The following is a 25,768-nucleotide window of genomic DNA, read 5'->3' on the forward strand; positions in this document are numbered from 1 at the left end:
CTGTGAATCACCTGGACAGGTAGTGATTTCAGAGATTTATCTGTGAATCAATAAGCAAGCATTTGTTAAGGGGTTGGTATTAATTATAAAGTCTGTGGAGTTTAGAGTGTGGGATGACCCAGAGAAGGAAAAGGACCTGATAACCTTCTATGAATAAGGCATGAAGAATGGCAGGCCAGCTGTGCACCTGCTCAGGGCAAGAACCCGCTACCTCCCCCAACCCCACTCTGGAGAGGATTCTGTCCCAATCTCATTTCAAGGCCAGAGTCTGCTGTACAACTTAGCCATTGCTGTCCCCACTGTTTCACAGAGCAGGACCTCCCAAAGCTGCAGATTGGTTCTTCGGAAGATCTTTTTGTAAAGTTTTTTTAATGCAGTGTAATTACACATAATATTGGGGTTTGTTGTGGTGTATTCATGTGTGTGCATAACACTTTGCTTCATTTTGTTCCCAGTACTTTCCTTTTCCCTTCACACCTCTCTCCCCTGGATCCTTATCCTGTACCCCACTGGTCTCTTTTCTCTTTATTTTTTTAATGGTGCATTATATTATGAATAAAATGGGATTCATTATTATATGATCATACATGCACATAGCATAGCTTAGCTATTTAATTCCCCAGTTCCTCCTTGTTATAATTTGGATATGAACTGTTCCCCTAAAAGTTCCTGTGGAAAATTTAGAGCTGAAATCATTGGATTATGAGAGCTGTAACTTAATTAGTCGGTCCATCCTATTTGAATAGACTGACTTGGTGCCAACTATAGGCAGGTGGGGCATGGCAGGAAGATGTAGGTTACTGAGGGGCATGTTTTGTAAAGGTTCATGTTCCCTGTTGCTCTTCTCCCCATTCTCCACTTTCTGGCTGCCATAAGGAGAGCAACTTTCCCATGCCACACTCTTCTGTCTTGATGTTCTGCCTCACGTTGGGACCGGAGCAATGGAGTGGGTCATGTTTGGATTGAGATTTCTGAAACCATGAGCCCCCAATTTTTTCTTCCTCTAAATTTATTTTGTTGGGCATCTCCCTGCCCTCCTGACTCCCCCTATACCACATTCTTCAACCCTTTTGTTCTCCCTTTATATCCAAGAGATCCTCTTTATTCTCTCTTGCTTTCCTATGTGAGAGAAAACATTCAACTCTTGAGTTTCTGAGTATGGCTTATTTCACTTACCATGAATTCTCCAGTTCCAAACATTCATCAGCAAATGATAAAATTCCATCCTTTATGGTTGAGTAAAGATCCACTTGTATATTTACCATGATTTCTATCTATTCATCTGCTGACCAATACCTAAGCATGTTCCATAACTTGGCTATTGTGAATTACACTGCTTAAGCATGCTAATTTCAGTTCTTTAGGATAAATATCAAGGAGTATAATGGCTGGATCTTATGGTGATTCTCTTCCTAGTCTTTTGAGGCAATGCAATTCTGATTTCCATGACTGTACTCATTTATAGGCCCATCAAAATATGTAAAATTTTCTTTTTCTTCATACATGGCCAGCTTTTATTATTACTTGTATTGTTGATAGTTGACATTCTAACTAAGGTGAGGTGAAGACTCAATGTAGTTTTTTTTCTTAGTGTAGTTTTGATTTGCATTGCTAAGGATGTATCAATTAATAAGGGTGATGAACATTTTCATATAATTTTGCATTTCTTCTATTGAGAAATGTTGTCCAGTTCATTAAATCATTTATTGATTGGGTAGTTTGCTTTTTGATGTATGGTTTTTGAGTTCTTTATATGTTCTGGGTATTAATCTTCTGTCAGAAGAGTAACTGGCAAAATTTTTCTCCCATTTTGTGGACTCTCTCTTCACAATCTTGTTTCCTTTGCTGTGCAGGACCTTTCTAATTTGATACTATAGCACGTATTGATTCTTGTTTTTATTTTTTGAGCTTTAGGGGTCTTATTAAAGAAGATGTGTTAGAGTGTAGACCCTATATTTTCTTCTACCAGTTTCACAGTTTGTAGTCTAATTCTGAGTTTTTTTTTATCAACTTTGAATTGGCTTTTTAGGGTGATAGATATGGCTCTAGTTTAATTTTATATGTGGATATCTGGTTTTAACAACACCATTGCTGAAAATGCTGTCTTTTCTGCAACATGTTTTTGGTCTGTTTGTCAAAGATGAGTTGACTCTACTTGTGGGTTTGTCTCTATGTCTTAAATACTATTCCACTGGTCTTCATGTCTGTATTTATGCCAGTACCATGAATTTTTTATTACTATATATTTTTTAGTATAATTTGAAGTAGGGTGTTGTGATGCCTCCAGGATTGTTCTTATTGCTCAGAATCGCTTTGCCTACTTTGGGTTATTTGTTCTTCCATATAAACTTTAGAACAATTTTTCTAGTTCTTTAAAGAATGTAATTGATATTTTGAATGTGATTGCATTGAATCTGTGGATTGCCTTCAGCGATGTTATCATTTTATCAATGTTAATTTTGCCTATTGAGAGCACAAATTCTTATCACCTGGCCATCTTTAATGCAGTTACACATGACAAAATTTATTTAAGGAGTTTGTTTTTTCATTGTAACCAATAACCTGGTATTAAATTTGTGTCTTGGAGGATTTATTATCTAACCACCAGAGGCTGGTTTTAATCACCAGACTTATTTGTCTTGGCTTTGGGATTGTTTAAATATTGATAGTCACACATTTTCTAGTTTCTTATACCTCTGTGTTTTCAGTGAAAAGAAATAAGAAATTCTGATGTTTTCAGTACGTCAAAGTATGACATTCGAATCACTCACTACTACCATGGAGATGCTGGATCTGATCATGAAACCTGGTGACTTCACCTGCAGGGAATACTCTGATAGTGCCACCCAGTTCCTAAGAAGTAATAAATAAAAACAATAAAACTTAGCAAAAAAAGCAAGGTCAGCTTTATTCTGATTCCCTGGTAAAAACCATTGACCTGTCCTTACTTCCTTTAAACTACAGAAACAAGAGACAGTTCCTGAATATCTCTTCCTCTCAGGTAGGTCCAGCCTACTTCTACAGTTATTCACATTTCTCTTTCTCTACTTCCAGAAACATCCAGTCCCTGAAATGTTGCTGTCTCTAGAATTGCATCCCAAGGCTCCCTTCCCACATACACTATACACAGTTTCCTTGAGTAATCTTAGTCACATCTTGATCTCTCTTTCTCAAAATTTTTTAAAATATTAACTGTGTTTGTAAGAGAAGAAACTGACACAAAAGCACAATGTCCAGCTGACACATGGGTCAGGAGAGGTATCTGAGTTTAGAAGAGGGACATTTTCTAGGTCAACATCTTTTGAGGAAGAAGAACAAGAAAAACTGAGGAGGTCAAACACTAAAGTTTACCCTTAATGCCCTTCAGGAAAAAGCTGCAATCCCCAAAATACCCTGGGGCAGTTACTGAAAAATGGGTACGCACAGGTTGCATGGTAAGCCAGGGAGAAGGTTGGAATATTGTATGACTAAAGAAGGCTAGCATAGACATTCCCCACCAGGTTCTCAGGAGCAGCGACACTGGGATCCCACTCACTGGAAAGGCAGCGTTGATGACTCACATGGCTGTAAGATATTGGCATTTAGTTATCTCCTCGGGGCATCACTTACCTTATTTAAAACTGGGGCCACAATAATTCTGCTTCATAGTAAATAGATAAGATGAGAGAATGGATGCAGAGGGCTTTGATTAGTGCTAGGATAAAAGAACTCCTGCTTATTGAGTGATGATAAACTGAAGGACTTGGTGAAACAAACACTGTGAGTTCAATACCATCTGAACCAGATGACCAAAGCAAGAACAAGAGCAAAGACAGTGCAAGATGAAATTGATGTAACAGGTATGATCAGGGCAAATGATTTTCCAGAGGAATTAACAAATTAACAGAAAAGGCTAATCACTGTGGGACAGAAATGCCTCAGCTTACTTTAATAATTTATATTCTTACTCTATGCCAAACACCATTCTAAATGCACATATTCATGCATTTAAGTAAATATGTACTACCACCATTTCCATTCTATGCAAGAGGAAAACAGGCACAGAGGAAATAGATAATGTGCTTAAACCATGCATTTGGTAAAGGTAGAGCTTGATGCACATACCCAGCAGTCTGGTTCCAAAGACCCCACCCTGAGCCACCATGGCAGTCTGCATCTCCCCCATGGCCACTCTTTCATGCCTTCATCCTTATAGGGAGGGGACACAAACACAATCCTGAGATGCAACAATTGATTAATACCTAGAGCAGACAGACGTTCCTGCTCCCTCTGGATTTGTGCTCTTTCTATTTCCATTGTCTTATTTGCTGCTGATGGAGTCTCTCCCTCTCCTCCATCATTTGCTGATTCTGCCTATGAGTCTCCAAACTTTCTGCTTCAGCCTTGGCACACTCTGTTTTCACATGTGCCTCTGAACAGAAAGAAGAAAAGGTAAAACCCTCGAGGACTGCTCTGTCCCTCCCTTGGGCTTCCCACTCTTATTTGTTATTGCTCCAACCCACAGAGAAAACTCCCTGACACTGTTTTTTCCTTCAAGATAACCATATTGCACCTAATCCTGCCATACTCAGATATCACATGTGGGAATAAGAAGCCTCTTTGCCTGTCTTGCTCTAGTTGAATGATCTCAGCTGGGCCAGGACACATGAATTTCAAACTGTTGGACATTTTTTTTTTTGGTCTCTCTTACTTTGTTTCTGTTCTCTTCTCACCTTCCATCTCCTTTTCCTTGGCTGTGAGAGCTCTGTCTGTCAGTAGAACAGCATTAGTCACAGACTCTTTGGACTTTAAATACTTTTGCAGAGCTTTCTTAGCCTATGAACCCCAAAAACATGCAGTTAGAACTTCGCAGTGGTGATTGGCAAGGAGATAAAATCATGTTTTTTTGTTCCATCAAACATCTTTTCCTCTTAGAAGGTACTCTGCCTGCACCTGATGGAGATGTCCACCAAGCCTTCCACAGGTGTGGTTCCAAACCTGGCTGGGCCAATCAGAGCACCCAAGGCCACTAGAGGAAAAAAAAATGTGTGCACAGGAGGAAAAATACTGCAACTTGAGTGTTTTAAAGGCTGTTATGGGTGCTGGGAAAGACATGCATGCTCTGTACCCAGAAGATTAGGCCCTTCAGGATGATTCAGCTTAGACCCAGTGGTATCTCCTTGTTGTCATGTGGGGAGAACCTATTTAAAAATAAAGCCAATAGTCAGGAAAATGGAGCACAATAATGAAGAAGGTGCTGGAACATCAAAAGGAAGCAGGAGAACTGCTGACACTGTTTCAACTCTGGAATGTGTCCACACTTAAAATTAAATACCAGGCACAAAATTCCCATGCATTCTTATTCAGTTTCAGAGTGAGTCTGAGGCAGAGACATCAATCTCATCTCTGTTCCTCTAGGTATTTCCTTTCTTCTGTCCTCAATGGCTTTTTAGAGGGGCCCCAGCAATTCCCATAATTAATAGACAGAACCAGGGATACCTGTGTTCCTTTCCTGTGCTGTTGATGGTACTTTGCGTTCAGCTCCTGTCTTCTGAAGGTAGAGATTATGGCCTCCTGGCTTAGAATAAATCCCCTGCTTCACGGCTTCTTCCAGAGGACCAAAAATATCCTGAAACAAAGTTGAACAATGATCTAAAGAGGCTTCCTTGTTCTGCTTACAAATGAATTTCTGCTTTGCATCTAGAAGGATCTTCAAAGGGACAAGAACATATAGAGATGTTAGCAAAACCTCAGTACTTCTGAAATATATATTTTAAAGACTCTCTTTTTCCAAGAACTTCAAGGAATATAAGCAAGATTATACCCTTCCCAGCAAACCTGAAAAAGTTGCAAAGACAAGTGGCTATAAAAAATATTTACTTTTTGCTATGAAATATCCCCAAACTCCTCTCTTGTCATTTCTGCTTCTATGTGATCTTATGACTGCAGACTCCTAGATTCAAGCCCTCATTTTAAATGCAGCCTACTGATTTTCAACACTTCTTGTTTCAGTATTTTCTTACCTTCAAGCAGAAAATAGATGTGAATAATTAGTTGGAATGATGTCAGTTTATTCTGTTAGTCATGATCGTAATTTAGTAGATCCAAAGGACAGTTTTCTCGATTGATTAATGAAAAATAAAATAATATTCTGCAAATGTTTTAAAGGAATGAAATCAGTCAAATTGATCCCATGGATATTAAATGTGAGCTGTGTGCCTACGTGAAATATTCAGACTCTAAAGGGCCCAAAGTATCTACAATTTTTTTTTGTTTTCAGAATGCAAGTATATCATGCACATTAATGACTATCATTATTTTCCAATCTAGAAGGAAATGCTTTCCTTAAACAAATCCTATTGTATCATTCATAGCAATATTCTTCCTTTTATTAACCCTAATGCCATTGAATGAGAAAAATAAATAATTACCTGTAATTCCTTCTGAAAACTTTGGTCCTCATCCTTGAAAGAGTTCTTTTGAAGATTCTATGACCTCTTTCTCACTGGCCCTGTGCAGGTCCAGCAGCTCCTGGAGGGTCTCTGTTGGCAGCTGCACCTTCTGGCCCATCAACTGGTCATAGTGGGCAAGGGCTTTTTTTTTATTGCAGCTGCATTCTCTCTCTGGGCCAGGGCGAGGACTGCGTTCTCCATGCAGGGCAGATCCGCACTGTTGATAGTGTTGACATAGATCAGCACCAGGTTCTCTAGACCTGCACATAGGAAGAGATGCTAGTATTATTTGCAGAGAGTCTATGATCTATGTCAATTAATTCTGAGAGCATTCATTGAACAATGTATTACCCCCAAATTTTCAGCATTCTGAATAGGATCCAAGTGTCCCAGACAAATTTCTTTGGGAAGTGGTGAGATTAAGAAGACAGGTATTTCCTTCTTTGGAAAACAAAGCAGGAGTCAAAGAATAAAAACAGGAAAAAATGTCTAGATGTATGTGATTATTTAATCCTATGTGAAGAAATAAACTGGTGATCATACAAATGTCATACATATTCATAATATATATATATATATATATATATATATATATATATACACACACATATATATTACTGGGGATTGAACCCAGGGTGCTTAAGCATTGAGGCACATCCAAGCACTTTTTATGTTTTATTTTGAGACAGGATCTCATCTAGCTGCTTAGTACCACACTAAATTGCTGAGGCTGACAATATACATACATATATATATATATATATATATATATATATATATACACACACACACACACACACACACACACACACACACACCCATCACACACACACATATATTTAAGCTGGTACCATTATATATATTTAATTTGTGCCTTCAAAGATTATGACATACTGTAAGAATCTAATATATTTGTGAAACAAATGCTGCCAACACGTATGGCCTAATCTAGGTCAACAGTGGAAGGCTGATGGATACAACATCTTTAACTTCATCTTATCTGCATGTTCCTATTTCATGCAACTTCAACGGCATTACTAAAATGAATACTAGAAATATGTTTCACATTCACTATAAGTTTACAAACATGGTACATATGATTTGCACAGTGGTAATTGCTTATGCATCTCTCCATGATGACACATTAAGGATCCTCTTACTTGTCTCTTAGGCATTATGTTGAGTAGAAAGCAAATCCTTGAAAAGATACGAGGTCCATTGACCTTGATGCCTCCTAGAATGGTCTTGATCTTGGACTTGGTAAAGATGTGGGAAGAGAATTCTGCCACTTGTTGCACAAATTCAAGACTCAGCTCACATCCTGCAGTGTCTCTAGCTGGGAGACCTTCTTCTGGTGAGTGGGTGGGTCAAAGACAAAGCACTTCTTTGTTGGAAAGAACTCCTGAATACACAATCGGGGCAAATTGAAAGTTTGTGTTCTTTGATCACTACCTGGAGAAGGAAAAACAGGATTTTTTTTCTTTAGAATTTACACTCACTTTAATACATTGTCCTGGAGTACATGTCCTTTTCCTTGGTGTTCCTCAGTTTAATATGTCTTCATAAATCCTAGGCAACCAGATTAAGTGTGTCTAATTAGAAAAAGGAAATAACTTTTTCCTAAAAACAAGGGAGTAACAAAATTTGATATTGAACCCATGAGTTCATTGAAAATTAATAATATTCATTGTTTATTCTGTAAAACAGATAGGTAAATAAATATAGAAAACTATACATTTAGCCTTCTACCCAAAAGAGATTATTTTGGGGGTTACTTTTCTTACTCTTCCCAAAAACCGAAGTCCAATTATCTTGCTTTGTCTTCAGTGAATTCTCCAGGTATTCATCTGCTGTCATGAGTTGTCCATCTATTTCCAGGCTTAGGTAGAAATCTCTTAGAGTCCACACCAAGTCTGGAAAGAAGCTTACATTGTCATCAGCATCTCCCACTCCAATGTCAGGTGATGTCCTTGCCCTGAGTAGATCTGTCAGTTCTGTCACATAGCTGAGTTGATTAAGGAAACCAGCAGAAGTAGCACAGCATCTAAGCCCATATTTGATTCCATGGTCCCCAAACCTGGATTTTCAATTTGGCAAACAGACAAATCAAATTTTGTCATCAGAAAATATGAGGGCTCTTTACTGTAGTGTACTGTACCGTAATGTGTCTACCCATTTTTATTTGGGATATTCACAAAATCTCAGAGACCTGCAGCTGATGAGTGGTGTTCTCTGTGGCTTTGGTGCCATCCTGAACCACAAAAGGATACTGTAGTAGGTCAATAGTCCCCTGGTCATTGTATACAAAGGTGCTGCTCAGAAGGATTGCCAGAGCAAAGATCTGGGTATCATTCTGATCATCATCCTAGAAGTCAGAACAAATTGAAGTCATATCAAATGGCATTTCCAAATGCACAATCATTAAAAATAGAATCCTGGTACACAAGTGTTAAGCAGGGAAAACACAAGTAATTGTCAGACACGTGAACTCGCATAACTTTCTCATTTATAATTTCATACTTTCTCATTTATAATTTTATACATTTCGAATTCCCAAGTCCCTCTTATAACTACCATTAGATAACTGCAAATGGTGTAGTCAAAGTTAATGGGGGAACCAGAGTAGTTAGAATCAAGATTTTGCAGATATTAAAACAAAATTGACCTATGTGCACAACACATATATCTATTTCGTTGAATAATTATTATCCACAGGGGTTCACATTACTGATCTTATCTAATTCTAATGCTCATAATCAATATCTCCATTTTGTAGACGAGGAAACTGAAGCTGAAATTTTGGCTTACCATTTTACATCTTGGTAAATCACAAGTAAAAATCAAAATCAAAACATAAAAAAACAAACAGCAGACATTGAAGAGAATGTTTGGTTATGTGCAAAAACCAGCTCATAAGAGCCAACTGTGTACATCTCTTCCCAAGTCTGAGTTTAGTGACTTCATTTGAGTAACTTGTTATTAGTTATGGTAGGAATATTTAGGGAATGGTCAAGTGGTACAAATCCAGTGTACTCTTTTGTCTGTGAACTGGTGGCTGAATTCTTATTAGAATATAACTAGAAAAGACCCAGGTGATAGAAAGGATCCATTTGTCTACGTTTTCAATGATGAGTTGGATAAGACAAAAGAGATTATAAAATATTTAGGGAGACTCATTCTTCTGTTAGTGTCAGAGAGCTAACGTGCCAGAGTCCTGGTTTGGAGAGAAGTTCATTTCACCCTGTGCCCACTACTAACCATATTCAGTGTAGGACCAGGCCTGTAATGTGATTTTATTAGCGCCATTTTTATGCATCTGGGAATTACTAAGCAAAATATCAGTGTATTTTTCCTAATACTGATTGTAGATTATAAATATATTTTCTCATTTCAGGCTTCCAAACACTATTAAAAATAAAAATAATAAACGGAAGGCAGTATAGTCAAGTGGAAGTACAAATTTATACAAACAAAAACAAAATGAAAAATTCCTTGTGCAAAGTGTGTTCAGTGTTAAGGAGTTTAATCATAAAAGAATCTTCTGTCCTTACCTTCTCTACATCACCCAGGCCTTCAGCGTCCAGCAGAACTAAGGTGTGGCCTGGCTTCTCAGGATGAGGCACACACCACATCCAGATTCCCTTGGTGTGAGACTGCACCGTGGAGTCCACAGAGAAGCCTGCAGAGGGGAGTGCAGGGGTTGTCACAGAGAAGGGGATCTAGAAATTGGGCATTTCTTGATAATTGAGTTAGTGTTTAAGGAAAGCAAGATAAGGAAATATTGATCTCCATTACAATAGAGAAATGGGGAAATAATGTCAAATTCCATAAGTGGGAAATTTTTACATTTTTAATAATAATACACAAGTAAAATTTTTAAAGTTTATAACTACACATATGGAAATTATTTCATTGATGTCTTATTCCTCATGAGGGGAATGTGTTTCTCACAGAGAGACATTGTCTAAGGTCAAACTTTTTAAAAAACAGGTTATATGTCAGGGACAGAAACCTGCCTTTTATCTCTCCAATTAAAAGGCCCAGCTATGGCCCAAACATTGGTTCTCACTGTCCCTCTATGACTCTAACTTTCTCCCCACCATCCCATGCTGGACGCCCTTAGTGCAGTGGACAGAGGGCTCAGCAGAGCTCTGTTGGTGGCACTCACCCTTTTTCTTCCCAGCCAGCTGGTTCATCAGGTAGGATTTCCCTGTGCTGTAGATGCCCATGATGGCCACCACCACCATGGGCTGCGTGATGGCCGACAGGATCTGCAGGGCTTCCTTCTTGACCACTAGCTGCCCCTCCATGTTCTCGATGAGGCACATGGGGCCTGGCATGTAGGTCTCTGAGGTCATGTCTGGGATGTTACTTTGTCTGCAAGGGAAGAGGTGGGATGAGCAGCAGTTTCTAGTCTTTAAGCAGAGAAAGCCATTTTGCTTCCTAAACCTGAAAACATAACTGTTCCTCAGCATGGCCTAAGTTTCTGAAGACGTTAAAAAACAAAATTTGAAAAGAAGTAACAAAGAGCACCACAGTAAAGTAGGTCCTAGGCCTGCTATCAGGTCCATTGCTTGTTTGTAAATATTTGATGGATGTAGAAAATTTATTTCCTGAATCTTATCTACTGATTCTTTGTATCTAATTCATCCCACTGGATTTTTGGTTTACTTTTGTTCCTTCTTATCTTGCTAGCTTGATTATTTAATTCCATTAATCGCTAAATATAAATTTTTGGTTATCTCTTATTTAGGTCCATGTCCAAACTGCATTGCATTAAATATGTCTAGGCCATTGTGTAGCATTATCCAACAAATAGCAGGTGTTTTTTACTTCTTAGAGCTATACTTTTTTGTGGGAAGCCATCCTGACACGTGACTGGGCGACTCCCGTTAAGGGTCTGAGGCTTCTGGCTGTGTCGGAATTTTCCCGGCCCTTTCCTGATGAGAGAGCCCATCCGTGTGGGGGTGTGACTGACCACTGACCCCGGGGGCCCAATCACTGACCCTGACCTTGGAGTGCAGTCCCCCCTCAACCTTCATTGGATGGAATTATCCCCTGAATTTCTTGTTCCCCAATAAAAGGCTACTCCCTGGCGTGTTCACTCTCTCTCTCTCCTGCTAGCCCTGAGTAATCCTTGCTGCCCTGCTGGGCGGTTAGAGGTCGGAGCCAGAGAGGGGAGCCGTCTGGGACCTGGCAATAGAAATAAGGTAACTGAGTCTGTGTGTTTTATTTCGATCTCTTCTAACTAACTTTATGCCTAGAACCTCATTAATGAAACCATTGCGCAGGCCGCGTGGTAGACTTTTTGAAGTGTTTTTTACTTAATAAATTCCTTTATTGAAATAAAACTTCAAATCATGATCATTTTCTGACTGGCTAAATGAGTGGAAGACAAATATTAATGTTTAACTACTTACTTTCTACTTCTGTGTTTTAACTCCTATAACCTGAGGAATCTCTGGTAAAATATTTTTAAGCTACAGAGACATAAATAAATATTTGCTTTTCTGACTTGTCATGCTATTAAGGAGAGTTTTCTACCATTTTAGAAAGCTAAAAATTTATATAGAAGCTAAAAATTTACAATCTGTTTGACTTTATTTTTTATGGATATCTTAAAATGAAAACTTCTGGATTTTTTGTTCTAGCAGACTATACAAACTGTGAATTTCTTTGTTGTTGTTGCTGATTTTGACAACAATAAAAATTAATTCTCCCCCCTTTTTTTATGGCCAAAGCCCTGTCAATCCTTTTGATGAAAGACAATTTAAAACAATAACTGCTGCTTGGAAGTAAAAGTAGGATGTCACAGTTTACCTTCACAAATGGCACAGCCCTAAAGGCATGGAAGTCAGGGAATGTGTCTAGTATAAGCCTGACTAGAGGCGATTTCAGGAAGAGTTTAGATGCTCAGATTCCAGGTTTCTTTCCATTCTAATCTACTTCTAATGCCATCTTGGTATTTTATATTAGTAGAATCTGGCTGCCTGACTTACTTGTAGCAGAAAAAAGATGAGATTAGAAAGACCTGGACACTGCCAATTATTATCTACACTAATTAGCTATAAAAACAGAAGTTATATAAACCAAATCTGGATATATAGATATTCTGAGTTTACAAACTCTGATGCTTTGGGGTGACTAATGTGGGAGGGAACAACTTTGAAGTTTTGGACTTCCTCATGAATAGCATTAACATGTATATCTGTATTAATGATAGCATTTTATATGTTGTTCCCAGATGCTATCTGGATAGCATCTTTAGTGCTTTCAAAACAGCCAAATCTCTGACACAGCTTTGAATATTTACTGTGTTTGAGCCACACACATAACTGCTGCTCTGCCATTTACAACACAGCCTGTGGTGTCTCTGGGATGCATTCTCTCCAACTCTGGTAGAGCCCATGACTTTTATAAAAGAAAACAATGCAAGAGTAGGTCAAAACACATAGAAAACAAATGCACATTTGGGTTTGTAGTGAGGTAAGTTTAATTTCCAATCACTCAGCCCTGTAACTGGCTATCACATTGACATTTCACTCAACTCCTTAAGCCTGTTTCCTAAAAAGTGGAAGTAAATGACTGTATTTATATCAGTACAATTACTACCTTAAATAAGAGAAGTTTTCAGGAGAGAAAAAAAGTTCAAATAAAAATGACAAGAGATATAAGAAAATGCTAAGAAATGCTGGTGATCAATTTTTCTGGAAGAAAACAATTCTCTTTTTAATCCATATGAGCCTAGATTAGTTTTTTTTTTTTTTTTTTGTGATTTTATTGATGTTTTTTAATCTTTTGATTTATTTTGTGCAGTTTTTTTCTTTTTCTTTTTTTTTTTTTTTTTTTTTTTTTTTTTGAGTTTGGAGGGAAAGGAAAAGGCACTGAAGATACATGGAAATCAAACAAGTATGAGATGCATGAGCATGTGCCATGGAAGGAAGTTCAGAGGAGGGAGGCAAAGGAGTAACAAAATTGCCAGACCAATATTGAGTTTGGAAATTAAATCTAGCTCACTACAAACCCAAATGTGCATTTGTTTTCTATGTGTTTTGATTCACTCTTGAATTGTTTTCATTTATAAAAGTCATGGGCCTCTACCACAGTTGGAGAGAATGCATCCCAGAGGACAGCAATGGAGCTGTTGAATTCAAGTGACCATAACAGCAGAGGTAATAGAGTAGAAGAAATAGAAAATAACACAAAAAGGACTAAGGAGGCTGTAGGAGTGGATGGCATTGGGAGGTAGGGGGCAAGCTAATATGATTTCTGAAGGGAGAAACTACATTCAAAGTACAAGACTATGAATAACAATATATTGCTGTTTGTCAAGAAAACTTTTCATTGTTTATGCTGGGTTTCAACTGTTTTCTTTTTCTATCTTTTTTTTTTTTTGTCCTTAACAATGCCGGGAAATAATCACATTGATTGGCTTTTCATTTATTGTTCTGTCTCACGAAAATAATAAAAACTTCTTAAAACTTTCAGGCTACAGTTGAAATCAGCAAACAGGTTTTAGTGAAGACAAAGGTAACTCTGATGGAACATAAGATGTTATAAGAAGAAAAACAATATTCAGACATATTAAACTCTTAGTTAATCCATACTCAGTATTGTATCTAATACAGCAAAAAAACAATTTAATGAATTCTGCTTTCTGGCTAAACCACAATTTAGTTTTCAATACCTCCATTATGTAGCACATCAAGCAGAACTTCACTCTATATTAATTTTTAATATTTAATATTTTTAAAACTTCCTGAACCTTGCAAATCTCTTTCTACCCTACCTGTGATCTTACCTTATCTATGTGAAATCTGGAGCAGAGATCCTTTAGACATGGCAGAAAAGCTGCTTCCAGGAGGGATTGGTAAGGGTTAGTTCTAACAATTATCCTTTATTTTAGCTGTGATGAGTTCTGATGAGCATCTTCCCCCAATCCTGGGGATTTTCTTTCATCCTCAGCTCTCACCTCCCATCAGACAACTTGAATATGAAATATAAGCACACCAAAATTCAGAAGGAATTTACAAAACTTCTCTACAGGAAAGTGAAACCACAGAGTAAATTCAGTGACTAGGTAGTTGCAAAGCGAATATTCTGAACGTCCTCTGGTGGAAGGTTTGGATATACTTGACCTGATTTCCAAGAAATTGCATAGTGTTATGGAAGGAGAATTTTGAGAGCTTTTGTGAGTTTTTCAAGGGTGTGTTATTTGACCTAGCTTGAGATATGATAATATTTATCTCCAGTTGGGAAGAACAAACTTTTGTAGATCTGGTTTACTGAAATGTTAAATGCACTCATGTAGTAGTTAATTTGTTGTTTTTATAGTAGTTTCAGTAGCTGAGAACTTCAATTTACAGGAAAAAACAAGGGTGTTGGCACTTAATACACAATGACTTCTGGAAAGGAAGTCATTTACTAAGCATTTGCTATAACTCCCTGCACAGTGTTCACTAGTTTATGGCTATATTATTTTCAATATTTGAAAAATGTGACATGAATTTGATATGGACACTTGACTCAATTAAAACTTCTCACAAATCACTCCCCACCCCATCTTAAGGGCACAGTTCACTGGTGCTACAGTGAACATCTAAACCAAGCTAATTTAGTGTTGCTTCTTCAATTAAGGCATCTAAGTTGGTTCCATAGTTTGGCTATTGTGATTTGAGCTGCTATAAAAGTGATGTGGCTGCATCACTGTAGTATGCTGATTTTAAGTCCTTTGGGTATAAACCGAGAAGTGGGATAGCCCTGTCAAACTGTTGTTACATTCCAAGTTTATTGAGGAATCTCCTTACTGATTTCCATAATGTTTGCACCAATTTGCAGTCACACCGGCAACCAAATCAATAAGTGGGCTAAGAAACTTTACAGACACTTCAGGCAAAAAAAAAAAAAAAAAAAATCAATTGATCAACAAATACATGAAAAAATGTTCAACATCTCTAGCAGTTAAAAAAAACGCAAATCAAAACTCCTCTAAGATTTTATGTCACTCCAGTCAGAAAATGGCAATTATCAAGAATACAAGCAACAATAAATGTTGGTGAGGATATGGGGAAAAATGTATACATTGCTGGTGCGACTGCAAAAAGGAAGGTATTTGATTCATTACTGCTCACCTATATGTAAGAAATATTAACCCTCTTATCCATAATATTATAGAAAACACAATATTGTATCCAAGAATTTTACAGAGAAAAAGATAATATTCACATATTTGTGCAAAGACTTTGTCTAATAACAAAGAACTCAGTTTATTATAAATAACTTTCTGGTAGAGGAATTCCAAAACATAGTCACCACTGACGGTAGGAAAAGTATGGTAAAATCTAAGTAGGTTTTGATTTGGCAATACATTAAAAATGCTACTAATGAAATTTTTAGTAGAAAAAGTCTGCCTAGTGTCTGAATGTGAGTAAGTTGAACCGTGCTTCCATAAACCTAGGATCAATTCCACCTAGGACCACACGAGCCCACTTGGGAAGAGGCTCATTCCTTAGGGGAACCTTGAGATGACTAGAGCCCCAGCTTGAATCTCAACTGTAGCCTGTGAGAGACAGAAGCAAAGGATCTGCTAAATCACACCTGGATTCAAGTAATCTTCAGAAACTGTGAGATAGAAAGTGTTGTTTCAAGCCACTAAGTTTTGGGGAAACTTGTTTGGTACTAACATAACTAATCAAGAAACTTATCTCTCAACACCACAACTTGCTATTATCTCATGTGTGTATTTATATGAACTGAGTTACACTGCTGTTTTGTGATGTTTTACAATGTGGGTTCATCATTACATTTTTAGATTTATTCAAGTTGTTGAGTTCAGTAATAATAAGATGTTTCTATATGTACCTAGGAGGAGAACAATTTAGTTACATAGTATGTATTTGTTCATTTCAGGGTAGATAATTACATCAGTACAACTTTCCCAATTTATATTCTCACCAGGAAAGAATAACAATTTACAATGTTTCACATACTCACCACCTCTCACAAGTGCCAGAACTTTAAATTGGCATGAATCCAGTGAGTGTATAGTTTTGAGGTGTGTGTGTGTGTGTGTGTGTGTGTGTGTGTGTGTATTCTGTTAATCTTTGGTTTGCCTTTTCATTTTCTTAATGTTGTCTTTGAAGAATAAGAGTTCTTCATTTTAATATAGTTAAACTGATATATTCTTTGTTTACATTTAGTGCTTTTCTGTCCTATTTCCCAACCTAGAAGACATGAAGGAATATCTTGACAATTTCTGAAAAAATTGGTTTTCCTTCACATTTTGATCTAACATTCACCTAAAATTGATTTTTTCCCTGAATGCCAGGAGTATTATTTAATTGAGTTTTATTTCTTTCACATACAGATATAAGCTAGCCTGGAACCATTTAGAGAAAGATTATCCTCTCCCTGTAATTGCAGTGACTTGGCTGTCCATGTAAGTGTAAACCTGTTCTGTGCCCTCTGCTCAGCTGTCCTGCTCTGTTGCTCTGTACTTGCAACAGCACTGTTCTCCATAAACTCTCTAGTCTTTGTTTTTATTCACAAATGGAATAACAATGTTTGAGCTTTTGCATTTTCTTTTTTTTTAAAGAGAGAGAGAGAAAAAAATTTTTAATACTTATTTTTAGTTTTCGGTGGACACAACATCTTTATTTTATTTTTAATGTGGTGCTGAGGATAGAACCCAGTGCCCCATGCATGCCAGGCGAGTGTGCTACCACTTGAGCCACATCCCCAGCCCCAGCTTTTGCATTTTCTATAAATTTTAAATAAAGCTTCACCCAAAACATCCAATGGAATTTTGTTTGGAATTGCATTGAATCTAAAGATAAATGTGGGGAGAAATGATATCTTAAAACTACAGGATATTATAATACATTATCTAGATTTCTTTTTCACTTGTTAACCCTAAATCTCTCAGGAATATTGAATAATGATCTTGTATAGCCTGGCAAATTTAGTTAGATTCATTCCTAAATAAGATTTAAATAAACTATTTGAAACATAAATATAAATAAGGAAAAGTGCATAGTTCATAAATGTACAACTCACTCAATTTACACAAATGAAACACATCTACTTTGTGAGCACTAAAATAAAGACTCACAACATGTCTAGACTCTCAAAATCCTTCTCATATCCCTGTTCAGTACATATTTTCCTGAAGAAAAAGCAGATCAAGGACTAATTCTCAGTTCATTCCAGAGACACTTAAATGGCTTCAAGGAGAGACTGAGGCCATATTGGGTTGTTGTGTGACGTCTGTAGCTTGACTTTTCAGGCATGGTGAAGATGACCTCCCAGCTTGTGGAAGACAAGACACTGTCACTCCCATATGCAAGACTATCCAGACAGAACATGGGAGTGCAGTGGATTTCACTAAAGATGTGGATGTGGGAACTTTTGCCTGAGATGTCTTGGCCTCTCATATTTGAAGTAACCAACAACTCTCATGCCCCTTTCCAACTCTCTGGCTTCACTCTCCCTCTTTTCTTTCTGCATTTGAAACAAGTACCACAGGCAGTTCTGATGTAATTTGTGCATGTGCAATGCATTTATAAAAGGTCAGGATAAACAAACAAGAATAAACATCAGTGTTACTTTTACAGATGTCCAGCACAAATGAGATGGAATTTTTCTATGTTAGAGAATCTTTGCAATCTCAAGCATGGCTACTACCAAAATATGCAAGAAACAAATTCTCGCATTTAAGGTGTCTGAAAGGTAAACCTCTTTTCTCTCTGTTTCTACAGTGCTCAGCAAGGAGCCTCCAGGAAGCACAGGAGGACAGGAAGTAGCAGGCAAGAAGAAGTGACCCTAGAGCAATAGCTGTGCAAGGACTGAGGTTTGTTCCCTCAGTTCCAGAAACAACACAAGCACACATTTCAGACATGACGGTAAAGTGCTATCTTGCTTTAGATATGAGGTGTTCCCCAAAAGCTCGTGTTTAAGACGATGAAAGACAGTTTAGAGGTGAAATGATTGGGTTATGAAAGCTTTAACCTAATCAGTGAATTGATGCACTGATATGGAATGGCTAGAAGAGGTGGGTCACTGTGGGAGAACTTTGGGGTTTATATTTTGTTCTGGTAAGCAGAACTCTCTCCCTCTGCTTCCTGGTGCCTGGCCTGCTCTGCTTTCTTATGCCATGCCTTTCCGCTCTGGTGATCAGCCTCATCGTTGGCCCAGAGCAATGGATACAATGGATTTGGTTGTCTGTGCTCTGAAGCTCTGAAACCGAGAAACAATTAAACTTTTCTTCCTCTACATTTTTTTCTTGTCAGGTTATTTGGTGACAGCAACAAAAAGAAAGTTGACAAACAAAGATGAACTCTTGTGTCCCTTGTAGAGGTCTTTATTGCAGACTTAAGTGAACACATCAGGAGGAGCAGCACATTGTGGTAATGTCTGGCATAAGTTTTCTCCCCACAGCCGTCTCTGGACCAAGTGGAGATGCTGAGCCACCTGAGGTACAGCTCTCCTGCGCCACACACCATGAGGCTATCTGCACTTCTTCCTGATACCTTTATCCATCCATTATTGTGAAATTAATATTTTTTGTTAATTTCTTGTCTTTGCTTTCCACATTTACCTTCTCTGAAAAAGTACTCATATGTCACTAACAATGCTCTTTGCATATCAATAAAAATATTTACATGTGCATTTATAAGTATAATGCTTTGTTGTGGGTTAGGTATGAGTTTACCCAAAGGATCCTTTGTTAATGCAGGGATACTTACAGGTGCAATGATTGGATTATGAGAGCTATAACCCAGTCCAGTCCATCCTAGTTAGAATGGACTGACTGGGTAGTTAAATGTAGGCAGATGGGGCATGTTTGGTAGAGGTGGGTACAACATCACTGTGGTCCCTTAACCTTTCTCTCTCTCTCTCTGCTCGCGTGCACAAATAAAGATGTAGTGCTCCCACCGCATTCCTCCATGCCTTTGACCACAGTGTTCTTCCTCTTTTAAGCCCACTGCAATGACAGTCCCCATGGACTAAATCTCTAAAATCAGGAGCCCAAATAAGCTTTCCACCCTATAACTTGTTCTTTTTTTTATTATTGGTTGTTCAAAACATTACAGAGCTCATGACATATCATCTTTCATACATTTGACTCAAGTGGGTCTCTAACTTGTTCTTATCAGGTATTCTTATCATAGTAACAAAAAATTGACAAACACAAAAATTGGTACCTGGAGTGGGTAATTATTTGACTAACTTGACCATGTGGTTCAAGAAGTTTTGTGGCTGCTTTACAAAAGGAATTTGGAAAAGTTTGGAGAAGCTTTAGAATGTTGTAAGTCTTGCTTAACAGGCCAGTCTGGTGGAACAAATAAGACCAAAATGCAGATTTTTTTAAAGAGAATTCTCTAGAAAATTGGACTAGAAGCCACTAATGTTATATTCTAGCAAAGAACTTGCCTATATTTTAGATATGTGCTGAAATTTTGTATGAGGCTAAATTTAAAAGAGACAGATTAAAAATCTGGTGGAGAGAATTTCAAGGTAGCACAGCATTCAGGTAGTGGCATGGATTTAGCTGGCAAATTTTGGCCACATTTACTGTAAGAATTGGTAGCAGAAAGCAGAGCTGAAGGATTTGAAAAACTTGCAGTTTAACCAAAAAATTGCATGCTAAGTGAGGGGGGGGGGGTGCCAAGTAAGTTGTGCTTATTGAAGAGATTACAACAGATACTTCAGATATTAAGTATTTTACAACAGAGACAATAGGAAAAATGGTTTGAGGGCATCTCAGAAATTTCTAAGACCACACACATTGCAGGTCAAGGGTGTAAAAGTAAAAATCTCTTTGAGAACAGTGTGGAGGCAGATTGCTTGCATAGGGAACCTAGAAAGTTGTTTCACCATGCTCAGCTGCCCAGGCATACAGAGGCCACTGCAACCATGAGCCAGCAAGCCCAAGCATTGCGCAGGTTGGAAACAGACCTTGGCATCATTAACAAGGTTCTGTTTTTCTGGAATGCAGGATGCTAGAGTTAGGGGATCATGAAGGCTTCCACCAAGATTTCAAATGCAGATCTGGTAAGTAATGAAAGATGTAGCAGCAGAGTCAGAATCCTTGTATACTGACCCTCAGAGGGCAATGGGTATAGCTGTAAATGTGAAGCCAAAGCTGGAAGAGAGACCCATCTGTAAGAGATGCCAGTAATGTGAACTTTCTGCCAAGAAAATCTACAGATGTGAAGAGAGCCTGGCTAAAAGAGGAACCATATGTGCTTCAACTAGTAAGTCCAAAAGGATGGGACTGCCTAAGTCCTTAGTTGAGCACATCTTGTGACCATATGTCCTAGAAGCTATACGTGGAGATACAGGACATATTTGCCTGGCTAGGTTTTGATCTTCTTTTGGTCCCATCCCTTTTTCTATGCCTCAATTCCTCCCTTTTAGGATGAAAATATCAACTCTGTGCCATTAATTATTGAACATATGTAGCTTGCGTTAGGTTTTTATAGTTTCACAGCCAATATTTTCCAAAGAGTCTCAAATGAGACTTTGGACTTGGACATTTGAGCAATGCTGGAACAGTTAAGATAATGAGACTGTTAGTCATGGACTGAATGCATTTTGCACTGTGAGATGGACATGAGCTTTTGGGCAACAGGAGAAGAATATAATGGTTTGGATATAAGGTGTATTCCAAAGGCTCTGTGTTAATGCAGAAATTATCAGAGCTGAAATGATTAGACTTTGAGAGCTGTATCCTAATCAGTCCATCCTAGTTTCAATGGGCTAAGTTGGTGGTAAAACACTTATTGGAAATTTCACCTTTAAAGTGAATTTATAAATATTCTTTGCTATCACAACTTGTTAAATGTACTCTTATTATACTAAGTCATGGTGAAATTTGATGTTATTCAGAAAGAATAAAAAAGGGAATCATACAACAACAAGACACAACAATCACAAATATTTATGCCCCAAACAATGGAGAATTAACATACATCAAACAAACCCTTCTCAATTTCAAGAATTAAATAGTTCATTACACAACTATAGTGGGTGACTTTGACACACTTATCTCACCACTGGATTGATCTTCCAAACAAAAACTAATCAAAGAAACTATACAATCAATAATTTAGACCTAACAGACTTATATAGAATATTTCATCCATGAATGAGAAAATACACTTTCTTCGCAGTAGCACATGGATCATTCTCTAAAATAGACTATATATTATGCCACAAAGCAGCTCTTAGCAAATTAAAAAATAAATAAATAAATAGGGATACTACCCTGTATTCTATCAGATCATAATGGGATGAAATTAGAAATCAATGAAAAAATAAAAAATAGAAGCTACTCCAATATATGGAAACTAAAAATATGCAATTGAATGACAAATGGATAGCAGAAGACATCAAGGAGGAGATAAAAAATTCTTAGAAGTAAATGAGAACACCAATACAACATACCAAAATCTCTGGGACACTATGAAGGCAGTGCTAAGAGAAAAGTTCATTGCATTGAGCTCATTCATTAAAAAAAATAAAAAGTCAACAAATAAATAACCTAACATCACATCTCAAAGCCCTAGAAAAAGAACAAATCAACACCAAAAGCAGTAGTAGATAGGAAATGATTAAAATCAGAGCTGAAATCAATAAATTGAAACAAAAGAAACAATTGAAAACATTGACAAAACAAAAAGCTGGTTCTTTGAAAAAATAAATAAAATTGATAAACCCTCAGCCACGCTAATGAATGAAAGAGAAAGAAAACTCAAATTACTAAAATTTGTGATGAAAAAGGAAATATCATGACAGATACTACTAAAATATAGAACATAATTAGAAACTACTTTGAAAATTTGTACTCCAATAAAATAGAAATGGGGCAAAGACTTCAAAAAATTTCTAGAGACATATGATCTACCCAAACTGAATCAAGAGGACCTACACAATTTCAACAGATCAATTTCAAGCAATGAAATTGAAGACACCGTCAAAAGCCTACCAACAGCCCTGGACCAGATGGATTCTTAGCCGAGACCTTCAAAGAAGAACTAAACCAATACTCCTCAGAGTGTTCCATGAAATAGAAAAGGAGGGAACCCTTCCAAACTCATTCTATGAGACTAGTATCACTCTGATACCAAAACCAGACAAAGACACTTCAAGGAAAGAAAACTTTAGGACACTATCCCTGATGAATATAGATGCAAAAATTCTCAATAAAATTCTGTCTCATCACATTCAAAAACATTGAAGAAGATAAAGCACCAAGATTAAGTGGGGTTCATCCCATGGATGCAAGATTTGTTTCACATACAGAAATCAATAAATGTAATTCATCACATCAATAAACTTAATGACAAGAATTATATGAATAGCACTTCTTTGTGTTCAAAACATTAGAAAAACTAGGAATAGTAGGAACATACCTCTACATTTTAATAGCTATATATGCTAAGCACAAGGCCAACATCATTCTAAATGGAGAAAAATTGAAAGCATTCCCTGTAAAAATTCAAATAAGACTAGGATGCCCTTTTTCACCCCTTCTGTTCAACATAACCCTTGAAGCTCTAGCCAGAGCAATTAGGTGAAAGAAGTTAAAGTAAAATGAATAGGAAAAGAAGAACTTGAACAATTTTTATTTGTTGAAGACATGATTCTATATTTAGAAGACCCAAAAAATTCCACCAGAAAACTTCTAGAACCAATAAATGAATTCAGGAAAGTAGCAGTTTATAAAATCAATACCCATAAATCAAATGCATTTTTATACATCACTGATGAATCCTTTGAAAGAGGAATTAGAAAAATTACTCCATTCACAATAACCTCAAAATTAAATAAATAAATACTTGGAAATCAATATAACAAAAGAAGTGGAAGACCTCTACAATAAAAACTGCAGAACACTAAAGAAAGAAATTAAAAAAGACCTTAGAAGATAGAAAGATCTCCCATGTCTTGGATAGGCAGAATTAATATTGTCAAAATGGCCATACTACCAAAAGTGTTATACAGATTTAATGTGATTCCAATTAAAATCCCAATGACATTTTTCACAGAAATATTGAAAGCAATCATGAAATTCATTTGAAACAATAAGAGACTGAGAATAGCCAAAGCAATCCTTAGCAAGAAAAGTAATAAAGGAGGTATCACAATAGCAGATTTTAAATTATACTACAGAGTTATAGCAACAAAAATGGCATAATATTGGTACCAAAATAGACATGTAGATCAATGGTATAGAATAGAAGAAACAGAGACAAACCCACACAAATACAGTTATCTCATACTGGACAAAGGCACCAAAAACATACATTAGAGAAAAGATAGCCTCTTTGACAAATGGTGCTAGGAAAATTGAAAATCTATATGCAGCAAAATAAAATTGAACCCCTATCTTTCACCATGCGTAAAACTCAACTCAAAGTGGATCAAGGACCTAGGAATTAGACCAGAGACCCTGCACCTAATAGAAGTAAAAGTAGGCCCCAATCTTCATCATATTGGCTTAAGATTTGACTTCCTTAACAAGACTCCTAAAGAATAAGAAGTAAAACCAAGATTCAATAAAAGGAATGGATTCAAATTAAAAAGCTTCTTCTCAGCAAAGGAAACAATCAATAACATGAAGCGAGAGCCTACAGAATGGGAGAAAAATCATTACTACACACACATCAGATAGAGCACAAATCTCCAGGATAAATAAAGAACTCAAAAACACCAAAAAAAAATCTCAATCAATAAATGGACTAAGTAACTAAACAGACACTTCACAGAAGAAGATATACAAAAAATGGTCAAATAATATATGAAAAAATGTTCCACATCTCTAGCAATTAGGGAAATACAAATTCAAACTACCCTGAGATTTTATCACACTTCAGTCAGAATGGCAATTATCAAGAATACAACAACAATAAGTGTTGGCAAGGATGTAGGGGAAAAGGTACACTTATACATTGCTGATGGGAATGCAAATTGTTGCATCTATTATGGAAAGCAGTATGGAGATCTCTTAGAAAACTTGGAAGGGAACCACCATTTGACCCAGCTATCTCACTCAAAGGACTTAACATCATCATACTACAATTACGCAGCCACATCAATGTTTATAGCAGCTCATAGCTAAACTGTGGAACCAACCTAGTTGCCCCAAAATAGATGAATGCATAAAGAAACTGTGTTATATATACACAATGAAATATTACTCAGCCTTAAAATAATGAAATTATGGAATTTGCAGGTAAGTGGATGGAGTTGGAGAATATCATGCTAAGCGAAATAAGCCAATTCCCAAAAATCAAAGGCCAAATGATTTCTTTAATATGAGGATGCTGATCCATAATGGGCAAGCAAAAAAGAAGGAACTTTGGATTGGGCAGAGGATAGTGAGTGGTATAGGGGTGGGAAGGATGGTGGAATTAGGTGGACATAATTACCCTGTGTCCATGTATGATTGCATGAATGGTTTGACTTTGCAGTGTTTACAACCAAAGAAACAAAAAAATTGTGCTCTATTTGTGTACAAAAAAGAAAGAAAGAATTTCCTAAATTGATGAAGTTTAATGAGGACTTTTAAAATGAAATGAAGTTCTTTTCTATTTTGTTATTTGAACCCCAGGAAAAAAAAATGTCATAGTATCTTTTAGAAGTTGTTTTGCTTTAATTTATGTGTGTGTGTGTGTGTTTTATACCCAGTGCACTCAGTACTGCGACCTACTGAATGTACTCAGACAGGATGAGTGTCTCATTTTGACACCTTGCTATGGAACATTTGGTTAAAAAAAAAACAAAAAACAAGATGAGCATTGTCAGGTTGCCACAGGCAAGCCCCTACCCCACCCCACCCCCTGGGAAACACCCAGAGACTTCCAAGGTTTGAAGTTACAATGTACTACCTGGAAAAAAGACATAACTCATGCCCCCACCAGGATTCTGGAACTGAGTAACAAGTAAAAGCAGCCTAGGCTGAGACAGGAAGTTGAGCACAAAGAAAGAAAAGGCCCATGTGACAAAACTATGGAGAGTCTGCTCAAACTGAAAGATGATAGCAATACCTAGAGACTCCCTGGCACACCAGATCTTACATAATGATCAACGTCATTGCAGAATGTCACTGGTGAAAGTTCAGGCTTATGGTACTTTGAAGGTAGCTACGCATAAAAACCAAACCCAAATCCAGCTGAAGTATGACTACGTTGAACCCATGCCTGTCCCCAAACATCTTAAAGCAAAACAGGTATGTCCATTTGCAGCACAACTATTATCGTATCATTCTCAACTGGTTTTTGTTTTTTTTTTTAGCAATTAATGATTTAATAATTATGAGACACACAGAGAAA

The 25,768-nt window shown here is 37.1% G+C and overlaps 1 pseudogene; it reads right to left on the bottom strand.

Annotated features, from left to right (window-relative positions):
- Positions 1–14,432, bottom strand: part of LOC114092518 (guanylate-binding protein 5-like) — a 33,708-nt pseudogene extending 19,276 nt beyond the window's left edge.
- Positions 14,433–25,768: the final 11,336 nt, after the last annotated feature.

Source organism: Marmota flaviventris, chromosome 10 (assembly GCF_047511675.1).
Source record: "Marmota flaviventris isolate mMarFla1 chromosome 10, mMarFla1.hap1, whole genome shotgun sequence".
Taxonomy (NCBI): Eukaryota; Metazoa; Chordata; class Mammalia; order Rodentia; family Sciuridae; genus Marmota; species Marmota flaviventris.